We start from the raw sequence: 10,309 nt of genomic DNA on the forward strand, positions 1-10,309 counted from the left end.
GCCTGGGGATACTAGGCCACTTCCCTTGGGCTGTCAAAGGTCTACTGGAGAGGGAAGGTGGCAAAAGACTAAAGGGCTTGCACTTCATGGTCTGAGCCATTCATTGTACCTGAAGTGCTGTGGACCTTGCAAAGGAAAAAGTAGGAGGGCACAGGCCAACTTCAAGAGTGTAATAAAGACTCCACCCATATAAGGTGAGACAGGTCCTCTAGCAGACTCAAGGTGGCTGGACAAGGGCTTTGGGTGTCAGAAGACATTCAATGGCTGGGGACAAAATGCATGGGCAGGTTGTGCTCCAGGGCCACATGCACGTGGCCAAAGTCCTACTTCACAGGCAGTGTGGGCAGAGGTGGTATGTTGGGTGCTGGCACGGGACCTATGTTGATGGGGAAGTAGTTGAACCCAGGCCACAGAGGTGACAGGGGGAAAGGTGGCTGCACAAAGGCGATGGGTGGCATCTGTGGGTGCAGGTTCTGTGGGACAGGCCATGGCAGGCCTCCCACATGCTGTTCTTTCTTGGCTGGCTTCTCCAGTGGAGGGCCTAAGGTTTGAAGTTGTTCTCTCTTTCTTCCTTCCATATTCCTCTTCAGCCTCCTTTTGGATTTCCTCAATCAGCTTTTCATCATCATCATCAGTGGACTCGCTCCATAGGTAGCACCTGGAGCATTCCTGGCAAGAGGATCCTGGGAAGTGAGGATGCTGTTGATAGAAACTCGACAGACATAGCACATCTGAGCACCACAGCGGTAAGACATGTGGTTGCAGCCTTTGGATTTGATGAGGCTGATCCCACACTGGTGGCATCTTCTAATGTGAGCAGCTGTCATTTTTTTCTTCAATAGATGTCCTGTACTTGATGTCATCATTTTTGGCCAGCTCTTAACAGGTGATGTCGGTATGCTCTTTCCAGAGTCCCTGACACTTCCTACAGGTCTCCTTCTGGCAGCGAGGATTGGGGAAGCTGAACCTCTTCACCTCCCTGTCCAACAGAGCAGGGAAGCTACAGGAAGGGCATCTGACGAGCTCATTACTACAGGCTGCAGTGACTTCTTTAGCTCTCCGTTCATAGTATTTTCACAGAATGGTCTGGGGGAGCATCTTCAGTTCACTTGTTGGGAAGGAACATGTGCAGCTGCCCTCTATGCAGCTGAGTTGTGATTTTCCTGACCCGAACACTGCCTCTTGGGCATATCTGATGAGACATTTTTTTGCAGAACAAGGGAGCATCGGAACACTGTGTCAGCTCCTCAAATGGAAACTGTGCAAAGCAGCATCCACACTCAATCAGCTGTCCATCTTTTTGATACTGTTCTGCATTCATCTCAGGGCAAGCAAAGAGTGTTCATGCTCTGCCATCTCTTTGATTTTCTGCTCATAGAATTCCTGCTCTTGCTGCAGAGCTGGAAGGAGGTCTTTCTGGTCACAGGATCGACAGCATTAACGCTTCTTTGCCAAAAAGAACATTCTGCTTTCTATTTTTATGTTGTCCTGATCAAATTTGAAGTCTATGAAAGCATACTGATTCATTTCTTTCCTCTTCCTCTTTTTCTGTTTTCCACTGGCTTCAGGTGATCGCTCCTGCCATTTTTCAATAGCATCAGAAAGGGCCTTGTGAGTGATTGCACAGTGTCCTTTGAAGTCATGTAGGGCCCACTCGATGTCTCTGCTGCTGAGCAATTTGAATTCAGTCACCAAGTGGTCAACAGCCTGGATGGAGCATCGCTGGTCAAGTGGAGTCAGTTTGGAACAGTCAAAAAGTCTACTTTAGGCAACTTCCCATCATCCTGGCTGGCAAGCAGGCTGCTGCTGGGGTGGATTCGGTATTCTCTCTTTGGATAATCTGGGTTTTCCAGAAGAAAATTACAAAGTACATTCAAATCAGGAATTCTTCAAATGAATTCTCTTTAACATATCCACTTGCTACATCTGGAAATCTTGCTTCTGTTTATTTCACTAACCTTGTAATGAGTTCATGTAAGTCAGCAGCTTCTTTTCGCCACCTGTATTCCAATTTGGCCTCCTGAGATGCTGGCAGGATGGGCCTGCTGAGGTGAAGCAGGGGTTCTCCTCCTGGGGATCTGACCTTTGGAAAGCCAGCTCTGGAAAAGCATGGAGCAAGAACATTGAATCCATTTTTGCTTCAGAATGCTGCTCTTGGGGCACACCCTGGTTTGTTCTCTCCTAAGGCTCTGGATTCAGAGCCTGGAATGATGATGGATGGTCAAGCCATTGTTCTTCAATTACCTGGTCATATACCTAAGTATCTGGCTCTCCCAGATTTGCTAAGAGATCTGAGTCTTCACATAGTTGGTTGTGACCTTTCAAAGGCTCACTCCCTTGGAAAAGAAGGCCATTTTCACTCAATATAATGACATTCTACTCAAATGTGTGCTTGACAGTGTTGTTTGCTGTCTGCTTAATGCCTGGTTCAGGTATGGCTTCTTTTTGCCACTCTCAAGATACAGAAATTCAACATATTCATCCTCAGAATCCTCTTGTGCACCAGAAACAGTGAGTTGTTACTAAAGGCATAATAGCTGTGGGTATCTGTTTCACAGTTGGCGCTAGAATTTCTAGACCGTTCCTATCCTAGTCTGTTCAGAGCTTGCCATTGGGCAGCTGGTTTGAAGATAGTGGGTGGGGATGTCTGAGGTTCATGTTTTTCTGTCAGTGTGACATCATCCAGGGTGTCATCTGCATGATGCTCAGTCTCTGGGGCAACCACCATTGGAATTCCTTCTTCATCACAGGAGTCAGATATGGTGACAGGAATCCTTTCCTATCCCTGTTGGCACTGAAAGTCGTTCAATTGAATAACCTCCTCTTTGTTGTTCCCCTCTGCCATTTTCAAATTCCTATATAGATATAGGTGATTGTTAGTACCCAAGTGTTGAGTCCCAGCCCCCATGGGGTCTCAGTGAGTTGCCTGCCAGCCAGTAACCACAGGTGAATCCTGTGTTTTATTCCTGGCTTACAGCCTTAGCCTCTCCCTTAGCCTGTACCCAGGAAAACCGGAGCGCTTCTTCCTCGAGCTCTTACACCTGGGGTTTCTCCTTGAGGTTGTACACCTGGGGTTTCTCCTCAAGCACTGACACCTGGGGTTTTTCCACTATGTTGTAAATGTATATGAGGCTGCTCTAACTCGAGAATGAGTCAGACGAATAAAGGTAGACAGATGTACATAGCACAAGCAGCTGAACAGCTCGGTTTTTAATTAAATCTCCAGGGTTTCGATTGGTACTTGGACTTAGTCGTGGCTCAGACACCACAAGTGGAAGTTCCACAGACATCGTGGAAGAATGGGGACCCTGAGAGATTGCCCTCAGAAGGCTGGCCAGCAAGTAAGGTTTATGAGGGTGGATTGGTGCCTCAACTCCTGAGAGAGTTGGAGTGGAAAGAGAGAGAGAGAAGCACTGTCTCAAAAAGAGAACTGCAGTTAGTGGAATTGTTATGAAAAGTAAAAATAATAGAATAGAAAATGAAAATTAAAGTTTAAAAAAGAAAATGAAAAGTAAAAAATACAGAGTCTGGATACTGTATGTTATTGTGCTGTCTTTAAATTGTTCAATTGCTAAGGAAAGAGCAAAAGCTGCTAACAGATATTTGATTATAAATGCTGCTGAATTAACCCAACTTAATGTATTTTTTTTTTTTTTGATTTTTGAGACAGGGTTTCTGTATAGCTTTGGAGCCTATCCTGGCACTGGCTCTGGAAACCAGGCTGGCCTCGAACTCAGAGATCCACCTGCCTCTGCCTCCTGAGTGCTGAGATTAAAAGCATGCACCACCAACGCTGGGCCGATTTTTGGGTTTTCTTAGGATCCCTATGGTATTTCAGCATCCCCAATCAGCAGGAAGCAGTTTGGAGAAAACGATGCCCACAGTCCCAAATATTGTTGGTTAATGTGTGTTTTAATTTAAATGGGGTTGGTTATGAATGGTAATGACCAGGAATATTAGCCAGATGATAAAGAGATGTGAGTTAACCTTGGGAGTAAGCATGTATATAGTTAGAGGTATGAGACTGAGGATGATTAGTCAGAGGATTGCACATTAGTACTTAGGATTGTACTTAGCTACATTTTATAGCCAGGAGAGCTTAAGTAAAGCAAAAAGCAAGTACAGAAAATTTTAGAGTTCACACACCTTTAATTCCAGCACTCTGGAGTCGGAGGCAGGTGGATCTCTGTGAGTTCAAGGCCAGCTTGGTCTACAAGAGCTAGTTCCAGGACAGTCTCCAAAGACACAGAAAACCTGTCTCGAAAAATCAAAAAAAGAAAAAGTTTGAAAGGATCCTTTTCTCTCACAGAAGCCACCACCACACCTATATCAGCTGTCCCAGGGCTTAGGGAAACGAAGGTGCAGCCTTGAATACATGCAGGACGGCAGGAAATATCTGCCCCGTAACTGGTTGCTAAATGTCAGGATGGAGAGTCTTCATCTCTTCATGTTGGACTGGGAATATAGAGAGGCAAAAACCCAGTGGTGAACTTCAGCAGGAGCTAAGAGTCTTGAAAGATTTAGTGGAAGTGCTCTCACAGGACATAAGAAATTTGCAGGTTTCCTCAGATCAGAGAAATGTTCCTTTGTCTGTGAAAGCAACAATCATGATTCAGCCTAAGGGACAGACACCCTTGGATTCGTGTCGGGCAGCCACAGCAGGTCAGATGTCTCCAATGCAAGCTAATATTAGACAAGCGGTGGATAGAAAGAGATGCCCAGGGATTTCAGACATTTCCTATATGGGAGCATAGAGATTCTCAGAACATAAGCAAGATGCAGATGCCAATACCATTTAAGCAGCTCAAGGAATTAAGGATGGCTTATGTTCATTATAAATCAGCAGCAGTTTTCACACAGGTGCTGATAGGGAACATTGCTGTAGAAACCTTACCTCTAGAAATTTGGAAGCAAATAGACAAGACCTGCCTGTCAGGGGGAGATTATCTGTTACAGAGAGCAGGCATAGACCTAGGGAGTTATTTCAGAATTGTTCTCTAGGCAAATGCAGACATTATCCAAAATAGTTAGAGACACAGGTGTTGAACCTTTGTGAAACCGCTAACTCATGAGAATGCTCGTCCAGCATGCCAGGCTGTGCCAAGGCCTCACAGGAAGAAGGCTGACATAGACGAGTTCATTAAGATTTGTTTAGATATCAGACAGGCTTACACTCAGGGATTAGTGATGGTGGCTGCCTTGCAGGAACTTCCGTTCAAAATGTTATTCCTACAGAGAAAGCAAGGAATAAGGAAGAAAGGCACAGAGCCTTCTGGAGGTTGGTTTGGACATGGTCAGGAAGGGCCTAGAGTCCCAACAGAAGAGGAAATAGAGAATCAGGCTTATGCTCGAGATTCAGGGCAGAAAGTCGGCTGCAGATCAATTACTGAGGGTCAGCCTGAGTCCGGAGGACAGAAGGCAAACTAAAGACCAATGTCAAAACCTAAGAAACTTGCAGCTTTGAGAGCTGCTACTGTGGCTGATACCCAGCCAAATATTTAGAAAATACTATTAATACAGCTGCCCTTGTTAGACCCCACCACCTGGAAAGGTGGCAGCTAAGATACAAATGAGTTCTTGTCATCTAATGAGGGCTTCACAGGTGGGAGGACACAAAACTGCTCAGCAACTTTAAATTATTTTAAAAAATGGTTTGAGACTTAATTAATGTTGTATTCTAAAGAAGTTAAGGCTTAACAGAGAAATTAGAAAGAATAGTTTACAGTTATTGAATTATTTTTTAGAAGTTGTTGAAAAATATTTTACGGTTATGTTCCTAATTTTTGGGCATCTAGTACTGGCTTAAAACATTTAAATAAATTTCTAAAAATAGATGTTAATTCCAATCCACCCAGACAGTTAAAAAAAAAAAAGTAGACAAGTTCTTCTACTGTTAGAGAATGTAATCCAACATCAACAGATGTTGACAGTTATAACACCATGAAAAGCCATATGCTGTCTTCCCAGCAAAAATGTTAAATCTTTTACATCGAAGCTGTATTCTCTATGGTGTAAAAAATGCCGCATGGGGTCTAGATGATAGTTTGACAAAGAATCAAATATGATAATTACCTCTTATACCAAGCAACAGGTTCATTGGTTGTTTCTGAACAGTGATTCATGGGCATTTGCCTTTGCTCAGTTTTCTGGGAGAATTGATAATCGGTTTCCAGCTCATAGACTGTTGCCATTTACTGTAATGCATTTTTTCACATTCCCCAGAACAGTAAGGAACAGTCCTATAAAAATGCTGTGTTAGATTTTCCTGATTGTTCTTCTAATAAAAGAGCAGCTTTGTTATTGATGAAAAAATACATAGAACAGATGACTCCAGCTTCAGTTCAAATAGTCAAATTACAAGCTGGTGCAATGGTCTTTCAGCTCCTATAAACGATTCACTTAATGTGTGTACTGATAGTCACTATGTCTTTAAGGCTCTTCAGGTGATAGAGACATTCCCATGCATACAAAACAGTAATGAGCAGGTTAAAATATTATTTGAGCAAATTCAAAATGTTATTCACCCAAGAAAATGGCCATGTTTCCTGGGTCACATTGAAAGTCCATTCAGGCCTTTCACTGCCTACTGGCTAAAGAGAACGAGTCAACAGACTAATTGGCAAAGTGGTTGGTTTGTCTCAGAGAAAACTCTGTGGCCTCGTAAAAATTTTCATCACCAAAACAACACAAGTTTAAGAAAACAATTTGGCTTACCCTGGGAGACAGCCCACCAAATCGTCAAACAATAAGGTGTGCCCACAATATTTATCTGTAAGTAACTTAGGAGTGAACCCTGGAAGCCTACTTCCTAGTCATTTATGCCCAATGGATGGTACTCATATTACAGAATTTGACAAGTTAAAATATGTGCACATGGCAATTGATAGGTATTCAGGTTTCTAAAAATGTTTTGCTTACGTGAGCATTCCAAAAGTGATATTCTAGTAAGACATTTCAGCTATTTTGTATACAATAGAAAATTGATCACAAAACAGGTGTTCCTTATAATCCACAGGGGTGAGGAGCTGTGGAGCATGCCCATAGCTATTTGAAAATGTAACTTCAAAAGAAAAAGGGAGTAATGTCCCCAATCTCCACATAATACATTAGACAGTGGAGAAGACCTGATCCTGCCCTAATTTGGGGTTGAGGGCATGCTTGTGTTTTCTTGCAGGAAAAGAAAAAAGTGAGATGGCTGCCAGAATGGTGGGTGAGATGCCCATAGCAGAGAAAAACCACACCTGAGATATGGCAGCCTGCCCAAGACAGTTCCAGTGAGATAAGCTGAACCAGTGTTCCTGACACTTGATGTCATAGAATCTACAGTCTGTGAAAGAAAGGAGGCCGTGGGTTCCAGAGTTCCAGTTTCTCAACAGGCTGGTCATCTTGCAAGTTGATGGACAAAAGAGAAAGACTTTGGCATCACTGCTGGGGTGATTGCAGCTATTGCTGCTGCTGCTACAGCAGCCACTGTATCTGGGATTTCCGTGTCACAATCTGTAACCATAGCCACCACAGTGGATACACTGGCAGGGGAAGTAACAGAGACTCTTAGCACTCAGAGCCCCATAAATACCTTAGTCCAGGTAGGAAGTTTAAATTTTTTGGGTGGAGAATCGTTTACTGAATAAGACTGCTGATTTTAGCTAGAAGGCTTATGTTTAGAGAGGGGAGGGCTCAGTGGGAAGGTTTATACAGAATCATTATAGACAAACTTCAGAGTCTTGGAGTCCAGAGGCAAGGTCTTCCCTTGTTTTGATTTTGATACCTCAAATCAGTGTCCTGATCAGGTAGCTCCTTCAGCTCTATCAAGACATGTCATCTCAGTTAGCTTGGTTTAACATAGTCTTCACCTCACACACCGTATATATGAATATGTAGTGTCTTTTTCCCAATGTTATCTGGGCTTGTTCCATTTTCAGAACATGGCTTTTCTGGATTCTTTCTTCTCACCAGTCCTGTAGTCAAATCTTCTTGCACCAAAGACATCTGTATTGAAGGGGATGTGACTCTACTCATGACTATCTTCTGAGGAGGATGATACCAAGATGTCCTCATAAAGGACACTTCCTGTGGCATTGGAGCCAAGGATCTCAGAATCCTCTAAATCACGACAGTTCTGAGAAACAGACTTGGTCTTTTCAGGAGATTTAGACATGGAAGGCAATGCTATCCCAATGCATGGCTTTTCTTTGTCCGTCTCCAGGCTTATAGGTGTGATGTGCCTGCCTGAATGTGTGCCCTGGGAGACAGTTGTATCCTTGATAAATGGTGGATGAGAAGAACCATCCAGAAGCTGGTTTTGGACACTTGGCCTTCAATGCTGGTTTCTTCGGGCCCACCTTTAGTGCCTGTTAAGACATGGCATCCTTTTGTATTGAGAGAAGGCTGAAAAACCTGAACAGCACCCAACTCAGGTACCAGATTTCTCATTCTGGGATTCAGGCAAGAGCTGATAGGAGATTTGTTTGTGTGACTTTGGCTCTCCTGGCTGGTGAATTGGAGAGGTTTCATTCTGGGAGCCTGAATTCTGACTACAGAGAAGCTACCAGTTGGTCCCACAGTTTGTACACAAGAATTTGAAGCTATACCAGGATTTTCATATTTGTCCTGAATTCAATGTCATGGACCAAACCAGGTGGCTGAAGTGCACACTCGGGGGAAAAAACAGAGTCCTGAAACAACTGTCCTCCTGAAGCTGGGGGCAGAATCCTGGCAGTTGCTCAAACTGGACTTCAGGATGTGTGATAATCCTCTATCATGTGAGATTACTAATCCATTAGTGCTCTCTTCTTGTCCCTTTTTGTAAGAACATGAGGGGGTGGTTGTTCTCATAGCAGGTGTCATGTCTCGTGGGAGACCAATTGAGACAGGACCCATTGATGCTTTCTTCTCGGTCATTTGAAAAAGCGTTGGTCTGGTAGGTTTCCTCAAAAGGGAACAAAATTCTACTTGTTCTTCGCAGCTCCTCATCCTCTTCTCTGGAGAGCTTCTGGGAAATTTCTGTGGTGGAGGTTTCCTTGGAAGCACTTCTTGCATTTGTCTTTCTTTCTCCTCTCCCTCAGTCTTTTAACTATTCCTGGAGTCTGGAGCTCCTGGGCCTTCATTGTTTTCAGCTTCTCCTTCTCGTTTTGTTTGTTTGTTTGTTTGTTTGTTTGTTTGTTTGTTTTTTGTTTACCCCAGAGGCTGGAAAGGAAGGGCTTCATTTCCAACATTTCATGGGACACAATGTGTTCCTTGCCTTGTGTCCAAAGGCTTAACAGTTCTTGTATTTTACCTCTTTTCTTGTTCATGACTTTGAGGGATTGGAGTTGGTGGGGACACTGCAGGCTGACTGTTTTTATTAGAAACACAACGAGCTGTGGGGTCCTCCCCTGGCAGCAGCTGCAATGGAATCAAAACCTCCACAGAGGCAGCAGCTACCCATTTCTCGGTCATCAAATCGATATCTCTTTGTGGGATCCCACACTGTTGTAGGAACTGCTTGCCCTCTTCTATTAAAAGCTTGTTTGGATCCATCTCTGCTGGCACTTCCAGGGACTCAGTTTCCCTCTCTACCAATGTTCATACCAAAGGGGATATCCACTGATCCTATACTGTTCCCAGTTGCACTACTCCTTAGAATGACTCAGACCGAAGAAGTTAAAATCTTAATCAACAAATTATACTTATCAATTGGCCAATCAAATTATTAGGATAAATGGGATCCATGTTCGTCCACCCTCTGGAGAGATCAAATTTAGGGGAGTACAGATGGCAGGCCATTTAGTCAAAGAATCGCTGGGTCTTTATTTCTGGGCCTTGTAGCCACATAGGACTTGTTCATTTGGCTCAGGTGCCTCCCACTAGACAAGCCCAGGTTCAATTTGTCACTTGATGACCACAGAGAATCCTTCAGCTTAACTATGTTTGAGCCTACAGAAAAATTATGCAGCCAATGGCAGGCAAGAGCAAGGGAATGCCAGCCAACCTAAGACAGGAAGGTCATGCAGCCTGGGTGATTGACTTATTCATTGACAGGGAATGTTGGCATCAGTGTCCTGGTCACCTAACACAGGCACTAATTTATATGGAAAGAAGGGGGAGATGTTGGACCCCAGCCCCCACAGTGTATCTGTGATTTGCTTGTCCGCCAGTAACCAGAGGTGCATCCTGTTTTCTAGTCCTAGTTTACAGCCCTGGCCTCACCCCACTCCACCTGGGAAAACAGGAGCTCTTCTTCCAGGAGCTCTTACACCTAGGGTTATGCAACTGTGCTGTAAGTGTATTAAGACTGCTCTTTCCCAGGAAAAATAAGACAAAGTGAGAC

At 43.9% G+C, this 10,309-nt stretch overlaps 1 pseudogene; it reads right to left on the minus strand.

Annotated features, from left to right (window-relative positions):
• Positions 1-257: 257 nt before the first annotated feature.
• LOC113833239 lies at positions 258-2,845 on the minus strand (annotated as a pseudogene).
• Positions 2,846-10,309: the final 7,464 nt, after the last annotated feature.

This window comes from Cricetulus griseus, unplaced genomic scaffold (assembly GCF_003668045.3).
Source record: "Cricetulus griseus strain 17A/GY unplaced genomic scaffold, alternate assembly CriGri-PICRH-1.0 unplaced_scaffold_68, whole genome shotgun sequence".
Taxonomy (NCBI): domain Eukaryota; kingdom Metazoa; phylum Chordata; class Mammalia; order Rodentia; family Cricetidae; genus Cricetulus; species Cricetulus griseus.